Consider the following 19,026-nt stretch of genomic DNA (forward strand, 5'->3'; position numbering starts at 1 on the left):
AAACCATGGGAAAATTTCTCCGTAGTGTAGATTCCTCATTTTTAGTGGAAATGTGAACTAGTACAACCACTCTGGAAAAGCAATTTGGTGTTAGCTTGTAAAGCTGAATATTTGCTTTCTCCACAACCCAGTGATAGCTTACTGATGTATACTAAGGGGCATGCCAAAGAATGTTCATATATGTCACTCGTGTCCCACAAAAATGCTGTGAGAGTTAAGGTGGGTTCATAGTTAGCACCTTTTTTACCACCTCCTCCCCCATCCTTCAGTGTCTATGGCAGACATCACTAATCCATGTCAGATATCTTTCCTGCTGAATCCAGTCTTAACCTCACAGTTCTTTTTTTTTTTTTTTTTAAATGTTTATTTATTTTTGAGGGAAAGCTTGTGCATGTGCATTAGCAGGGGAGGAGCAGAGAGGCGGGGCGGACAGGGGACCCGAGGCAGGCTCTGCACTGACAGCAGCAAGCCTGATCTGAGGCTGGAACTCACTAACTATGAGATCATGAGCTGAGCCTAAGTTCTAGGCTCAACCGATGGAACCACCCAGGTGCCCCGTCACCGTTCTTTGCAATCCAGCTCCACAGGTGACACTGCCACTCAGTTGGAATCTTAAGATGACTCTTCTGCCTTCCTGGCTTTAGGAAAATTAGAGGCATTAGGACTGAGTCTACAGCACTTGCAGCTTATTCCAAATGGTTTGGTTTGGAAAGGAGGTAATGAAAAAACAGATTTCTAACTGCTTATTTCCTCTTTCTTTGTATAAAATCTCATCCTGAGATGAGGCTCATTTCATTAACACTTGCTTGTTGTATTTTTCTTTCTTTCTTTCTTTTTCTTTCTTTCTTTCTTTCTTTCTTTCTTTCTTTCTTTTTATTATTTTATTATTTTATTTTATTTTACTTTTAAATTTACATCCAAAGTAGTTAGCATATAGTGCAACAATGATTTCAGGAGTCCCTTACATTTTTAAGAACTGAATTACATAACAGTTTTACGGTGAAAAATTACGTTCTCATCTCTTAAATGCTTTGTTTTTACAGACTCTTTTTTTTTTTTTTAAGATGTTTATTTATTTATTTATTTTAAGAGAAAGAGAGAGAGAGATGGAGAGGGAGAGAATGAGCTGGGGAAGGGCAGAGGAGATAGGGAGAGAGAGAATTCCAAGCAGAGCCTGATGCAGGACTTGATCCCATGAACCATGAGATCATGACCTGAGCTGAAACCAAGAGTTGGAGGCTTAACCAACTGAGTCACCCAGGTGCCGCAAATGTTTTTGACTTGTTGTCTAAATGTCAGACTTATTTTGCTTTTATAATCCATATTGATCCATTACATAATGCAGCTAATTTTCAGCTGTCATTCAAGTGTTTAGGACATTTTGTCTTTGGATTATTGACACTGACTTTCTGCAAATTGCTTAGGCCTCTTTTGTGTGTGGCAATCAATGGAAAACAAAAATCTAAAAGGATACAGGGATAGGTTATATTAACATTCCTTAGAGCTACACATGGGTTCCCAAAATATGCACAGAAATTGCCAAATCTGTACTTTCTTTCTTCCCAAATGTTGACATATTATCCTTAGCCACAGTAGATATTGTAGTTCTTTCTGGAAAATAGGTTTAGAAGGAGAAACACTGAGTCACTGTGCAATAATTTTAAATTATGAGGGCAAGGGAACAAGAAAAAAAAATAAGGCTTTACATATAATATAATAATTTTCAATGTTTCCTGTGGCTAATGGTCTAGGCTTTTTTATTTTCTGGAATTGAGACCCTGGTTTGTAAGCGATTACTATAGAAACAGTGTAGGTGGCTGAGTGTCAATTTAGTTAAAAGATACCTTCCTGAAGAAGGAAAGAAAATCCTCACACCTTTAGATTAACTTTGCCACTGAGGCAAAGTTCCTCAACAAACTTCTCTTTCCATTAAGAGAACAAGTTTAATGCTTGGGAGACAACGTGGATTAAATTGATGCTCTTGGAGGCAAAGGTCATATAGAAGTTCATCCCCAGAATAATTTATGAGCAGTGTTTGTCTCCAGTAAAGTCCAGATCCAAGCCTTACACTGGAAGAACTAAGGTGACAGGCAAGGAGGCCAATTAGGAACACCTTCTCTTTGAGATGCCTGTCTTGCTTTTAGGAACCTGTACTCCCCAAAGATACTTCTTTTTTAAGTTGTATAGAGTACTTGACAATGAGGTTCACAAGCTCTAAGAAGTTCTTCACTAGGTCTAAAAGCTGGGGGAAGAAGGCAAGCACACTTCAGACCTGAGTGACGTCGCATAAGATTCCAAGAAATGCAGAGGTCAAGGGCATTGAAAATTAAGCTTCCTTCACCCATTTTGAGATAGAACAATGTTGGGAATGTTTGTCAAGATGAGGAGTTTTTCTCATGTAATAGATCTGGTAACACTTAATTTTAGTAATACTCCAAGGGTATATGTAAAATGATTTTTGATGGTGAGAAACTAGAAGGGGAAGTACCAATAACTGAATTTTATAAATACTGAAATTAAGGTGCATACATTTTAATTACTATTCTGAAGTGAACACAATAGACTCATGGCCTACCTAACCAGGATCCCTAATGCCATACTTTTGTCAATTTTCAACCATTTCTGTCTCCCTCCGTCCGTCCCTTCCTCCCTGCTCCCCCCATAAAAGGCAGTTTTGCATAATAGCTAAGAGCATTGGCCTAGAGATTCAAATGCCTGGCTCTTCTACTCTCTGGCACTGTGACTAAGGACAGTATCTTTGCCATCCTGTTGCTACAGATCCTCATCTATAAGATGGGGTTAATGATAGTACTTACTTCAGATGGGTGTTGGAAGACTGAATAGGGAATTACAGGTGAAATGCCTGCACAGAGTCAGGCTTTCCATACATGTTAGATGGCAGAATCCACCCCCATAGCTTCCTCTGTGAAGAATTGCCTTCTCTCCTTCTGCTTGTTTTTTGTTGTTGTTTTGTTTTGTTTTAAATCCATAGTCACCATCAACTCTTTCACCTGTGTTTGACCTCTGATCTCAGTCTTGGTTAACACCCCTCTTTCCGGATTTCCTTCGTGTAACTTCACTATAATTCCTGGTCGGTAATTGTTTACTGGTCTGTGGATGAACAGATCATGTTGGACAGGGAGGTGAGAGTGTGGTATGTGCTTGGTAACGAGATCCCCTGGATCTGTGAAGAGGCAGCGTTGGAAGGGACAAGAATGGAGGCGAGAATGCTGGTAAGGAGGCAGTTACAGCCTTCCAGAGGAAGGCCAGTACTAAGAGAATGGCTGTGCAGATGGAGTGGAGGCAGGGGGAGAGGAGCTACATCAGGAGGCAGAACCTACAGAATCTGATTGCCAAGGATGTGAGGGAGGAAAGAGTCAAGGATAATGGCTCGGTTTCTGACTCAGACAATTGGGTCTGGAGATACAGATCTGGAGGTCAAAGCCATACTGGGAGTAGCTGAAATAATGGGCATGGGTAGGATGGCCAGGGAGCTGTACCGTACAGAGGAAAAAGAGGAGAGGGCCAGCGCAGATGTCTGAGAAGTACCAGCATTTAAGGGTTGGGTAGAGCAAGAGGAGTGTAAAGAAACTTGAGATCAAGGCCTAATACAGAGAATGTGAGCCAAGTCAGTGGTAAGACCTGAGGGAGGCCTGTGCCACTGAACTCTAAGCTGTACTGGACCAATGAGTGGTATTTTAAAATTTATCAAAACTTGAAGAAACAAGAAATAAATATTTGTTAAACCTCTGCAGATGCACTAAATTTCTAAGCGTAGAAGTGGCAAAAAGAAAAAAAAAAGAAAGAAAAAAGAAAAAAAAGAAAATAAAAACATTCACATTGAAATAAAGAGGTTTACATGAACACAGAGCTACCACTTTTGAATGTTAGCAATCAAAACAAAAAGGCAGGGGCCCCTGGGTGGCTCAGTCAGTTAAGTGACCGACTTCGGCTCAGGTCATGATCTCATGGTTTGTGAGTTTGAGCCCCGCATCTGGCCTGGAGCCTGCTTCAGATTCTGTCTCTCTCTCTCTGCCCCTGCCCTACTCACGCTTAGTCCCTCTCTCTCAAAAATAAATAAACATTAAAAAAAATACAAAAGACAAAACAAAAAGGCAAACATCAAATTGAGAAAAATGTTTGCAAGTACTGATGGTCAGGGAAATAGCGTCTTTAGAAAAAGTCTTTATATAAATTAAGGAAATACCATTAAGAATGTAATAGCTCAGTGTGTAAAGGCCTTCATGGGAGAATTCATAAAATGTCCTCAGCACAAAATATAATAATTATTGGACCTGGTGGAGGTGTTAGCTAATGGTAAGGTGGTAATCATATTGCGATATACAAATGTATCAAATCAATGCACTGTACATCTTAAACAATATTATATGTCAATTATATCTCAATTAAAAAAGGAATAAATACAACTAGCAAGCATGTTGGAAAGCATTTATTTTCACTACTAGCAAAGAAGCATATTTTAGAATAAAAAGGTGAAATTTTCCTCTCATTAATCAGCAAAAAAAAAATAAATTTAAATAATAATAAAACAGTTCTAACAAGTATCTGGTGAGGCCAGTCCTAATTGTTGTTGACATGTGTATATTGGTTAAGACTTCAGGGAAACATATTTATTAGAATGAATCTGGAACTACAGATTGTTCTTATAGAAAGTTTTGCTAGTGTCTCCTAAAAAAATCCAAATGATAAAATAAGTGTACAAAGTATTTTTGTTAAATCACAGGATCATAAGTAGTCATGAAAAGATTAGAAATCACCAGTAAAGCTGTTGTTAAATAATATACAATGTGGCCTATTATGAAGCTGTTGTAAATAAGGGTTTATAAAGATCATGTAATAACCCTTTAAAATGACTATGAGATATGTTTGTGAAATAAAAACAGGGTCTATACCTATATGTCCTCTGAATGTAGCTATGTAGAAAATGAATATTAAAATCTGGAGAGAGCAATGATGTGTTAGCATGCTTGGGCTAAGTGTGATATTTCTTCTATTGGCTACCATTCTTGCTTTCTCATTAGGTTGCTTTTGGAACTGAATCACTGAATAGTTATTAGGTCTTCATTTATTTTTCTCTTTTCAGGCAAAACGAAACCATACTGTTCAGTCTTCAATGGATATGCTGTTTTAGTTTTAAAACCATCTTGATGAAAATTATCCATAAGTCAAGAAAAATAATTCTGATGCTAATACTTGTTATCACATAACAGATTTACTGCCACTCGTTAAAAAAGTGACCCACTGATGATAATGACTGATGGTGATGTTGATGATCATTATGATGATAGCGATGATGATACAGTGAAGTTAGGTGAAAGTTTAAAATTTTCAAAGTTATTCTTTTGTGTGTTACCTCATTTGATCCTTTTTTTTTAATTGAAAGGCTACTGTCTTTTGTTTCATTTTTTTAAGTTTATTTTTATCTATTTTGAGAGAGAGATAAAGAGCAAAAGGGGGAGGGCAGAGAGAGAAGGAGACAGAATCCCCAGCAGGCTCCACGCTGTCAGCACAGAGCCTGACACAGGGCTCGAGCCCATGAACCATGAGAACATGATCCAAGCCTAAGGCAAGGGTCGGACACTTAACTGACTGAACCACCCAGATGCCCCCTCATCTGATCCTTAATAGAATTCTATGAGGTTGGCAGGACTGCTATTACAAAGTGAGGTGTTATTATTTATTGACTGTGTGGCTATAGGCTCTGGGGATATCACTGTCCGCATCCAAAGATGAAGACAGTAGTCTGCCAGCATTTTGAATATTTAAGGTAAAGTACCTGGTATTAATCCTACTGATAGGTGGCACTCAACATATATTGATTCCTATTCTTTAAATGGAAGTATGACCCTAAAGAGGCCATTGATCAAACATGTTGGATGTAAAATGTGTTATTATAGTCTCATGAATGCATATACAGCATTCATTGGGAAGTTTATGGACCAGAAGTCCTGGCCCACCATCTTGGATGTTCTCAGGGTTCCCCTTTGGAGTTCCAGGAAGGGGATCATGATAATCCATTATTGCAGAAGAAACTTTTACAGTTTACTGAAATGTCAACCAAAAGCATTGGAAGAGCCATTCTTTTTCTTTTTTTTTTAAATTAATTTTATTTTTTTAAATTTACATCCAAATTAGTTAGCGTATATGGAAGAGTCATTCCTAATGTTAAGTTTGCCTACCTCTCTGCATTTTCCTTAGACCTTCAGCACTGGCTGTCACTTGACTATACCAATGTAATATGATATCCAGTGTCACACACAATGTATTTTATTTTTAATATTTTGGCTTTATGGAACCATATTTGATAGCCCTCTTCAAAGTGGTCTCTATGGCTCCTGGATGCTCTGCCTGCTGAACTTACGTGAAAACTAATGGTCTAGGCCGGTGTATTCAGCATGATATTCATGAATATATTCACGTACAGTATATTTAGAAAGATTAAATTTTACAAGTGTGAAGATTAGTCCCAATTTCCTTCAAATACAAATCCTAAACAAAGACATAGGAATACTTTTTTGCTTGAAACATATGTGTCAGGAGCTTTTTGAACGTAAATGGACGCATCTTGGAAAGTGTAAAGCCCTGTGTGGGTGTAAGGCATCATTACACTTTTGTGCTGATGTGTTGTATGATCTTGTTCTTTAACTTCTATATCTATGTGCTTCATCTTCTTAACTGAACCATAAATCCACAAAGGTAGGGATTATGGCTGCTACCCATAGGGGAACCCTCATAGTGCTGAGCAGTTTTATGCACAGCTATAAGCACCTGGAAAGCTCAGACTTGGTTTTTCTGCTTTTTTTTTCACTGTGTGACCAAGGGAAAGTTACTCGAGTTACCATACCTCTCTGAGTCTCAGTTTCCTTATCTACAAAGTAGATTTGTAATAATATAGAACTCAGGATTTCTGCAAGATTAAGTGTGATAAGAGACATATCAGATGAGAGTCACTTCGTAAATGTTAGAAGTCTTCTCCTTCTTACTTTTTGGAAACTTGTTGGGAAAACTGAAACACCTAACAACTTCTATTTATTTGGATTTACATGTTCCTGGATATACAGCACCAGAGATTCACTATATTCAAATGACAATAACTTTTCAGCAGATGGTGCACTACTCAATTGCTGCTGTTACTTTGAGACCGTATTTAATGAATCACAGTAGATATTACCCTTTGGTTTCACAGAAATTACAAAGCTTTTTTAAAAAAATTATTATAATTATTATTATTACTTTTTAATCTTTCAGGTCTAAAGCCAGGAAAATATGTCTCCTGTGATTAATTAATATGTGGTCATTAGTAAACCTGAACCCCAACTCGAGGTCTTGTTTGTAGGTGTAACAGGTGAGAGCTCCTGAGCTCATTATAAATTCTGTGAGTCATCTGGTTAATTCCTTCATTGATGATGCCAAATTGCCCTGCATGCTGAAGCATCTGTTCAGAATAACAATAAGATTCTGACAGGGTCTGGACAATTGACCAGCTCTCCATGTCTAGACAGAGGCTGTTAGGGAGCATTAACAGACAGCGAGCCAAAAACTTCCCTGAAATCTAATTCATCAAATGTTATTTTTACATAATATAAGGCACTACCCAGTTTTCCTGTATTGGATGATATCTTTCTATGGGGGTCTCTGACCCCATCTTTTTCTCCTCTAAACCACTTCAAGTTTGACTTGCTGACTTCAGATTTTTTTCTTTTTTTGCCTAATTCTCGAGGTGACATAGTGTTGACTAAAAAGCTGACTCCTTTCCCAAATTTACTTTCACCTAAGTTTAAAGTTCCTAACACTTAAGGCACATCTTTATGTCAGCATTGATGACCGTTGCCATTCTCTGAGATTATCATTCAGATGCTGGTGTGGGTGGGGGAAGGGTCTTGTTCACAGTACTTTGAGACTGAAGACTCATAGTTGACAATTTGAGTTTGACTTCACAAAAGACTTAAACTTTTCAATTATTTTCTGTGCCCTAGCCAGTTTTCCTCAAATAGTGTTAGAATATAAAGTCCACTAGAACACAGGTTTCCCAGGGGCAAAAATTTGCGTATGTGGTGTTTTTTTTTTTTTTTTTTTTTTTTTTTTACCTGTGCCAAACAGGGCTTGCCCCATGTTAAGCATGTGATGAATAATTGTTGAAGGGACAGGATCTAAAAATAAGAGAGAAAGATGTGAGCCTTCTTTAACGGGCTGTTTATTCTACTCCCATTTATTATTGTCTCACTGCACTTTTCTTTACCTGGAAATAGAATTGTAAAATGTGTATAAAGAAGAGGAGAGAGCATAGGACCACTCCTTTGAGCTCATGGCTTGAAACTTGGAGTCCCCCCTGCAGATGATGTGGTGAGTTAAAATAGCTCATAGGGGTTCCCAGGAAGGGCTGCTTTCCATGGAATAGTAAGAGGAAGTCTGCACAGCTCCTTTATTTTGAGGTAGCCTTCAGGAGGTTCCTATCCTCTAAGCTGAATGCAGCTTAATGTAGGAGATGATTACGAATCCTCAGCTATGGTGGACCTTTTCTAATAATTTATTTCACAAACATCAATCCCACATTTGTAAACATGTGCCACATGCCTTTTGAGGTGAAACTGGATTAGCTTCAAAGTATTGCATGGAGAGAAGATGAAGCTTCTGGCAAGTTGAAGAATTTCTTCCAAAAGACTCTCTGCTGAATGGGGTAACCTTAGTCAGAAATGTCTCTGAGACACAGTTTCCTTATGTACGTAAAGAAAGCAATACAAATCCTGCTCAATAAATGTTGGTTGAATGAATGAAATATTTATTGTATGAATAAGAAAGAATATTCATATATTAGTGAGTCATCATATATGTTTTTGTTCTGGGAAGTGGATTGCAGGGTGTAGTGAGGGCTCATTAGTCTGAGGCAGAAGATGTGGGCTCAGTCTTGGTGATGTTACTCATCCTGGGACCGTGGTGGGCACTTCTGGATTCCACCCAAGCATCTATTACTCAGAGCCCTAATTTCTCTTTGTGAAATTCGAAGTTCTCTTGCTCTCAGACACGTGATTTGGGTTGATTAATCTCTGCCAGCATCAGGGATACTTGCATAGGGTGTTGGGAAAGCTAAGTGAGTTAGCGTATGCAAAGCACTTAGAACAACGCCTTCCTGGTCCTTAATAAATTTTGTTGTGACACGGGCCAATATTTTCTTTGTTTGTAAGTAATTGCTACAAGATCTTGCAGTAATACAAATCATTGGGATAAATGACATTCTGCTATTTTATATTAAACTTCACAGCCTCTCTTCTTTTTTATGAACTCATTCAACCAAGTAGCCAAACAGTTTTTATGATGCGGCTGGTACATGTACTATATTATTACATTATATTATTACAGTGGCATATAAAAACAAAGCCAACATGGTTTATGTTTTCATGGAGCTCACAAGACACTTGTCTTATTCAGAATTTTCACTCACCCAAGGAGTCTGAAGCCAAGACTTTCTATCATACTTGGTACAAATGAATAAAATGTGTATAGTTGCAGTGGGAAAAAGGCCCATTTTTACCCATTCATGATTTAATTGGATGTAAGTAGGCAATTTGATAAGTCTTACATTATGTAAGGTTTTCCCCCTATATTCCAGTGTCTCATGTACAAAAAGGTAAGAGGAAATAGAAGGGAGGTCTGATATATGGATTCAGTTGCTTGGGATACTTTTAAACTGAGGCACATAAAGACCACCAAATATATTTTCAGTAACATTGGATGCTCTCGCAAAAGCCCTCCTTGGCCCCTGTGGGAAAATGTGTAATTTTTTATTCTGTTTTATGGAATCACATATAAAAATAGTACATTTGTCTTTCCTAACAATAGCAGCATGTTTTAGACGGCAGGCGTTTGAACTCAGTATGTCTTACAAGTGAAGGTTGAATCTATTCTTATGCCCTAATTATCCCCCCTTATGCCCCATTTCTCTGGGGGAAATTTATTGGGGAAAAATATAGTGATAGTAGGCTTATATAATGCCCCCATGATATTGATGCAATATATATCTTTAAATGCATTAAATAAGGGTTGATAAAACATATAAAGCTTGGAAAATCTTCAGATCTTAAATACTATGGATATTTCTTTCATTTGATTATAAGGATTTCTCTCCCAACCCGTTTATCCTGGCAAGCTCCTACTCAATCCTGCAATACCCAGTTCAAATATCATGTTCTCCAATCTCCCATCCTCTCTGCATTCCACACTCTGAGTGTTTCCTCCTCAGAGCAATAACTATAGTTTGTAAGTATCACTGTCATTGCTCTTGTCCCATTGCACTTAGATACTTGTTGATCAGTACAGATTTCTTTCTATGGTGTGAGTTTCTGGAAGGTGGAGTTGGTGCCTCACTTATCATAATTATAGATCTTGGACATAGCAAGTTGCCTATTCCAGAGTAGTGGCTCAGTAAACATCTGTGGAATGAATGAACAAGCATCTCCCATTCTGTGACTGATCAGGCTTTGGGTTTACATGGAAATTAGATGGTGTATCTCTGAAGGCTCGGGATGTTAAAGACTCAGATTATAGAGACTGCAATTATTGGTTTGGTGGAACGTCCAATCCTGCTAATCCTTTTGGGGAAATCTGTAATTCTGTGATACTGTCCATGAGTCTAGGTCAATGGATAGTAAGCCATACAAAAGTGGAGGAAATACATATACTTTGCTATAAAATAACATTTATTATTATATAGTATCCTCCTTAATACTACCTTTGGTGAACTATTAGATTTTTGAAAACAATTTGCCTGTCTGCATGCCCACGTTCATTGCAGCATTACTCACAATAGCTAAGATAAGGAAACAACCTAAGTGTCCATCATTATATTAATAGAATAGTATTCAGCCATGAGAAAGAAATAAACCTGTCATTGGAGACAACATGGATAAACGTTGAAGTCATTGTGCTAAGTGACACAAGTCAGACAGTGAAAAGCAAACACTGTATGTTATTTACTTTTATGTGGAATCTAAAGAAGCTGAACTCATAGAAACAGAGTAGAATGGTGGTTACCAGGGGTTGGAGGGTGAAGGAACTGGGGAAATGTTAAGGGTATAAACTTGCAACTGATAGATAAATAGGTTCTGGAGATCTAATGAACAACATAGTGATTATAGTCAATAATACTGTATTATAAACTTCAAAGGGGCACCTGGGTGGCTCAGTCGGTTGAGCGTCCAACTTCAGCTCAGGTCACAATCTCGCTGTCTGTGAGTTTGAGCCCCGTGTCAGGCTCTGTGCTAACAGCCCAGAGCCTGGAGCCTGTTTCAGATTCTGTGTCTCCCTCTGTCTCTGCCCCTCCCCCACTCATGCTCTGCCTTTCTCTCTCTGTCAAAAATAAATAAACATTAAAAAAAATAATAAACTTCAAAGTTGCTAAGAGATGAGATCTTAATTGTTCTTACCACAAAAAAAAAAAAAAAGATGGGAATTATGTGATATGGTAGAGGTATTGGCTAACACTATGATAGTAATCATTGCAGTATACAAATGTATCCAATCAACCCATTGTACACTTTAATGTTACATGTCAATTCTTCCTCAATTTTAAAAAAGGGGGGAAAAAGAGAATGGATGTGATAGTCATTCTATGATGCATAAAAGACAAAACAAACAATTTGCAAAAACCTGATATTCTTAAAAATCACATAGTAACAGAAACTGTGAATTAGCTACCCCCAAACCTCCTTTCCCTTTTCTTCCTCTACTTTGGAGAGTATGAAGCTGAAACATCTTCCGAGATCTCCCTGCAGCTAGCACTGATCATAGCATGCATATCTAGCCAATGAGACAAAGGCAGAAATCTCCAAGGATGCCTTCCTTCCCCAAAGTAAAAGACAAGGGCTCACCTCTTCTTCCTGCTTGCAACCCGGACATGATGCCTATAGGAGCAGGAGCCATATGATACCATGAGGACTAATGCCACAACCAGAGATAATAGGGTACAAAGATGGAAACAGATTTGGCATGGAATATACTATTGAACCACCCAACAAGCCCTGCATTACTTTCTTGGGCATTCTAATGCTGTGAGCTAATTACCCTTGTTTGGTCTAGCCATTGCAATGGAGTTTTCTGCTTCTGTCAACCAAAGACAAACACAACTGATACATGTTGCAATCGGTTAGGCTGGTTTATGCTACAATATATGAACAACCTGGAAATTTCAGTGGCTTCCTACAAAAAGAGTTTATTTCCTGCTTCTGGTATGCTTGCTGTGGTTTAGGTGGTATCCATGAGTTAGCTCAGCATTGCAGGTATTATGGCAATTCCATGTCAACACATGCTACCATGAACACCGCAGCAGGGGAAAGATTGATTCAGTCAAGTACAGTTAATTACTCTGGCCAAAAGTGACACACTTCATATCTGCCCATATTTCCCTGGCCAAACCAAATCACCCGGCCAGGACTAACCTCAAGAGTGTAGAGAACAAGATATCCTTGCATACCTGGAAAGAAGAACCTATAACTATGGGTGAGCAGCCCTGATGTCTTCCACACACATCAAATGTCTACCATTTCATTATCAGTTGCAAACTGAGGCAGTGATGTTGAAAACAATAACAGGGCAAAGATGTAAAGATGACTTGATAAAATAAGTGTTGAGAGCAAGATCCCTCAGGTCTAGTATAGAAAATAATACAACCCTCTTATCTTTCCTCCATGGTGTTGTTTCCCGGTGGGCCTTTGCTAGTAACTGGCATGGAAGGAGGTGTGATGCTCACAGTACAAACACAATGCAGTAGAACTCAGAAATATTCTCATTCACTCACTGGCGATTTTCTGAGAGCTTTCTTATTTTTCTCCTCCAAATGTTGAATCTGTTGTGATTGTAAAGATGAAATAGGAAGAAATGCTGCTGACCTGTAATTGCTCAGGACACTTTCCAGCTGCCCTCTCAGCAGGTGCTTCTGGGTAGCTTGTTTTCTCATCATGGTAACTCCAGTAAAGTGATTTTTAAAAGTGTCTGGGAGTTTGGTAACAGAACTGAGTTGAATCATGATTCAGAGCACCAGGCTCTCACGTGGACTCAATGCAGAAGTCGTCCGCACGCTGTAGACAGGATAAATGGCTCAAACTGTGCAAGCATCAGCCAATAAAATGTGCCTTTTTAAAATAGTGCCCTGTTGTGTTATCATGGACATTTGGGGAGTGGAAAGGGAATGAGGAAGTGTGTGGGGGGAAGGTCTCTCTCACAGGGTTGGGTCTGCTCCTGGGTACAATGTTTCGCACTGTGATGATCTTTGAAGTCGGATACTTGGGGCTTCTATGCCAGCCTTGACTCTTTCTGGTTTGAGTGCCTTAGTCACATCCTCTCTTTAAACCTTAGTTTGCTCATCTGTATAATGGAGATGATACCACCTATCTCACAGAATATCTGGGAAGATAGACAATTGTAAGGAAATTGAGATTTATTTGATTTACTGTTTTATTGCTTTCTCATGTCCCCTGTGGGTTTCTTTTTTCTCAGTAGAGAGAAAATAATTATGGGTTAGTTGGTTTAAATTGTTTTGAGTTGATTTATTTTTTTTGAGAGAGAGTGAGAGTGCTTGCAGGGGAAGGGTAGAGAGAAAAGGAGAGAGAGAATTACAAGCAGTGCAGAGCCCGATGTGGGGCTGGATCGCATTAACTGTGAGATCATGACCTGAGCCCAAATCTAGAGTTGGAAGCTCAACTGACTGAGCAATCCAGGCACCCATGATTTATATTTTTTTAAGATCAGAATAGATCTTTTAAAGTTCTCACCTAAAAGTTCTCTTTTTAAAGTATTATATTTCATTAAAATACTTCAAACGTAATAGGAAAAATCCAGTTCCTTTCTTCTCAGAAGTCCTTAGAATATTATGTGATAAAAATTAGCATTCAAATTACCTTTCTTTTTTTCTTCCTTCCTTCCTTCCTTCCTTCCTTCCTTCCTTCCTTCCTTTTCTTCTTTCTTTCTTTCTTTCTTTCTTTCTTTCTTTCTTTCTTTCTTTCCTTCTTTCTTTCTTTCTTTCTCTCAGAGAGTGACCATGAGTGTGAGCAGGGGAGGGGCAGAAAGGAAGAGAGGGAAAGAGAGAATCTCAAGCAGGTGCCATGCCTAGTGTGGAGCCTGACAGAGGACCTGATCTCATGAGATCATGACCTGAGCTGAAATCAAGAGTCATATGCTTAACCAACTGAATCACCCAGGCACGCCTCAAATTAGTTTTGTTTTGTTTTTTTTTGTTTTTTGTTTTTTGCTTTTTTTTTGTTTTTGAGTGGAGGTATCCCAATGCAAGGTTAGAATACAGGGGGAAATGTTTTGATTAAACTCTGGCCTTGCTTTGTCTATTGGAGGCTAGATTCACTGGTGTCAGGGAAGAGGGATGAGTTCAGGCCAGATGCAGACACCAGGGAGATGCACGTGAGACACTGTTGGCTGGTCAGGATGGATACTAGATAGGATAACATCTTGAAATCCTCAGATGGTGGTTGTAATGGGTTCTGACCACTCCTAACTGCAATAACATACATATAACCAGGCAGATTAGGTTCAGTATATGGCCTTGAGGAACACAAGTGTGCAGAGAGAAAGAAGGTGATATAGATGGCAATAGTGACAATTATAGCTAATAAATAGTGACCTACAGCATGGTTATGTGTTAATGATAATAAATAATGGCTGGTGTTTACTTAGAACTTATTGGCTGGGTGTCAGGCTTAGTACTTTATAATTTCTATCTCATCTAATCTTCAAAATAACCCCATATAATGATTTATATCATTACCCCTCCTTTATAGACAAGAAAACTACAGCTTACCAATTTCAAGTATCTTTGCCAAGGAAGTAAATGGTCAAATCACAATTTGAACTCGGTGCTGCTTGATTGTGAATTCTGTTTCTTCTCCCCTGCTTTGCTATACTGTCTCCATATCAATGAGGTTGCAAGGACTCATCTGCTGCTTAAAAATGCTGCAGAGATCAGACATGAGACGGCAAAGAAATGAAGTAAAATAGTTATGAGAGGGAGTAGTTATTGGAGAGTTTTAGTAGATTATGTGAGGAAGATGAAATTGCCTTGTAGCTGACAGTTTAAGTCATCAACATGGAGACATCTCGAGCTCTTCCTTGGTCCTGTCTTTTTTGCTCCCTGTTTGTCTACTTTGGTTGAGCACAGATGCCTCCCCTACACTCAATATAACCAACAGAGACTCCTCCTTTAGTTGCTCATAAATGTGATTTTAAAAGTGATGAAAGCCGAGATCAGGAGTGGACAGTATTTGAGAAATATAATATCAGAATTGGTTTCTTCCTTTCTTCTTGCAATAGAGGGTGTTGAGGGAATATAAGGGTAATGTCTTAAAACTAGTACCCACTCTATTCAATCCCAGGGCAATCTCATAGTTGATGGACAAAATTCCAGCAACCAAACGTAATTTCAAAGCAACCCAAGTGTTTCATATGTATTCTTATATTTCCTAAGCACCATGATTCTTAGATTATCCACTCAATTCTAAGTATTTCCAATTTTCTGTTCTACCCACTGCATTCAAACACTGCAGCTGTCCCCATATGTCTTGCTTCAAAATTCCCTCTGAGAGTTCCCTTCTAGTCTATGTCTACAAGCTCTTGTCCCTTCTCTCTTAACTCTTTTCCTGCATCATAAAGCTCCTCTTCTCATGGTGGAAGACCCAAATAGTAAGAGGGTCAAGATCAAATCCTCAGCAGTAGGCTGTCTGAGGAGGAAGCCTGGAGACAGACACTCTTACATTAGTTAACTTTTGTCCCATAGTGCAAGCATTTGCTGACCACCAACTCTTGAGGTAGGGGGAGAGGGTGGGTAGGGCAGCTGTTTTCACATATGGCATAGAAAGTATTGTGGTGGTACTAGGTAGACCAGTTTGCCGTCTTTGACATGCAGGCCCTTGGTTTCGGATTATCCAGAGGGTCATGAAAAGGTATTAGTTTAAATTTAATTTGGCACTGGAGAACACTGTTAATGTGGGCACTCTCACTGAGGCAGCTCTCAATTATGCTGAAATATTCAATGAGGGACATGTTTGGCCTCTAGAAGTAATTCATACTCAGTAGTCCAGAAAGAAGAACCCCCAGTAGGATAAATGAGAGTATCTTTCTACCATGCAAAAACAAAATGTATTACTGCTTCAAGCCAAACATCTACAGTTGATAATTGTATCTCATTATGGTTCCTTAACCCTCACTTCACTACAGTCTTGCTCAGTGAAGAAGGCAAATGTTTATTAATTCGAGGGCAGATGAAAAGCTTCATAGATTTTACTATTATGCCCAAAAGAGCACTGTTTGAAAAATATAATTGGTGCCTAGCAAATTGTATGCAGACTTTGAGTACGGTACTTTCCTACTCAGGTTTAGTGCATTATTTTCTGAACTGTGGTCAAGTTGCAAAAACTTTGAGTCAGCTTAAAAATTCAAGATAAGAACTGCTAGATAATTCTAGAGTTAGGTATGCAATTTAAAAAAAATACGATAACTGTAATTTTGGAAGAAGGTTTATTTTTAGGAAGCAAGATTTATACTATTGAAGTAGAAAATAAGGAAAATAAGGTTGACTTAATTTACTTTACCATCTCTGTAAATAAGGGATGTACACAAGCTGGCCCAGAATTTAGTGGTCCCATAAAATAACAAAATTTATACGTGGGCTGAGGGATTGTGATCATATATATGCTTGGTTTTATGGAGGAAGCTGAAGCAATAATAACAGTAATAAAGGAGACCATAAATGACTAAAATGCCAGAGTAACCAGGAACCTGGCTGTGACCAATAATCTGACAGTTTTCCCATAAAACCTTTTATCTTCATGCTTCATATGTAAGTAAAATGGAGAAATTTGTGTTTCATGTTCGAGGTACCAACTGTTAATTTATGTTCTGTCTCAATTTCTCCCCGTTTCCCTTTAGTAATAGAACCTCTCAGATTTTGACTGGGCACATTGCTGACCAGGTAATGACTACCCCCCAGTAGGATACTGGGAGTTATACTGGGAGATACCAGGGAGCCTCTGGTGTGATTTGATGGGACCATTTGGCTAAGTTTTGGTCAAGGAAGTGTGAACAGATGTGATATGTGCAACTTCTACTAAATGCCCTATGAGTGAAGAAGCAGGCTTGAACATGGCCTCTCCTGCTTGCTACTTACATGCATGATGTTGGGAGTGGAGCAGACACTTTGGAAACAGGGATGGAGACTGGAGGTTGAGAACCATGGATCCACCCTCCCACACTTTGTCTACCATTCCTGGGCTATTGCAAGAGAAAGAAATAAACTTCTATTTTGCTGAACTCTCTTTGCTTTAAGAGCTTAGGGTGTGCCACAATTAACATAGAATTCTATTATTTTGCACCCATTCTTTGGGAGAGAGTTGTCAATGAGCAATCAAATGTTCTCAACTGGCAACTGGAAGAGGTAGTGTACAGTCCCTTCTAAATGGTGATGTGAATGAACATGTTGGAAGGAAGGAAATGATGCCATTACTTCTATTTAAACCATTGGGGAAAGCCTCACGGAAGAAAAATGGCATTACACTGAAGTTTGAATGATCATTTGGGGTTTACCAGCTGGGAAAATCTGAAGCAAAACTTGGACAAATGTGGCTAAGTATGTAAAGGTTCTGGTGAGATGCCTAAAGTAACTTTATGAAGCCATATTTGAAAGACTACCATATGCTTTAAGGAATTTGGTCTTTGTTAGATTAAACAAAAAGTGTCAACTTAAATTATGGAGTTGAAAGGATCAAATCTTTGTTGAGAAAAAATACTCTGGAAGCTCTGAAAGAGAAAAGCTGAAGTGCGGAGAAAGTGGAGGCAAGGCACCATAGTTTCCAAATTCCTGGGGCACCTGGGTGGCTCAGTATGTTGAACATCCCAACTTTGGCTCAGGTCATGATCTCACAGCTTGTGGGGTCAAGCCCTGCATACTCATCAGGCTCTGTGCTGACAGCTCAGAGCTTGGAGCCTCCTTCAGATTCTGTGTCTCCCCCTCTTTCTGCCCCTCTTCTGCTCACACTCTGTCTCTCTCTGTCTCCCAAAAATGAATAAACATTAACAAATTTTTTTTTAAATTTCCAAATTCCTGTTACCCATCTATTTTTTTTAATATATGAAATTTATTGTCAAATTGGTTTCCATACAACACCCAGTGCTCATCCCAAAAGGTGCCCTCCTCAATACCCATCACCCACCCTCTCCTCCCTCCCACCCCCCATCAACCCTCAGTTTGTTCTCAGTTTTTAACAGTCTCTTATGCTTTGGCTCTCTCCCACTCTAACCTCTTTTTTTTTTTTCCTTCCCCTCCCCCATGGGTTTCTGTTAAGTTTCTCAGGATCCACATAAGAGTGAAACCATATGGTATCTGTCTTTCTCTGTATGGCTTATTTCACTTAGCATCACACTCTCCAGTTCCATCCACGTTGCTACAAAAGGCCATATTTCATTTTTTCTCATTGCCACGTAGTATTCCATTGTGTATATAAGCCACAATTTCTTTATCCATTCATCAGTTGATGGACATTTAGGCTCTTTCCATAATTTGGCTATTGTTGAGAGTGCTGCTATAAACATTGGGGTACAAGTGCCCCTATGCATCAGTACTCCTGTGTCCCTTGGATAAATTCCTAGCAGTGCTATTGCTGGGTCATAGGGTAGGTCTATTTTTAATTTTCTGAGGAACCTCCACACTGCTTTCCAGAGCGGCTGCACCAATTTGCATTCCCACCAACAGTGCAAGAGGGTTCCCGTTTCTCCACATCCTCTCCAGCATCTAGAGTCTCCTGATTTGTTCATTTTGGCCACTCTGACTGGCGTGAGGTGATACCTGAGTGTGGTTTTGATTTGTATTTCCCTGATAAGGAGCGACGCTGAACATCTTTTCATGTGCCTGTTGGCCATCCGGATGTCTTCTTTAGAGAAGTGTCTATTCATGTTTTCTGCCCATTTCTTCACTGGGTTATTTGCTTTTCGGGTGTGGAGTTTGGTGAGCTCTTT

Source organism: Herpailurus yagouaroundi, unplaced genomic scaffold (assembly GCF_014898765.1).
Source record: "Herpailurus yagouaroundi ecotype Mexico unplaced genomic scaffold, PumYag 28, whole genome shotgun sequence".
Lineage (NCBI taxonomy): Eukaryota > Metazoa > Chordata > Mammalia > Carnivora > Felidae > Herpailurus > Herpailurus yagouaroundi.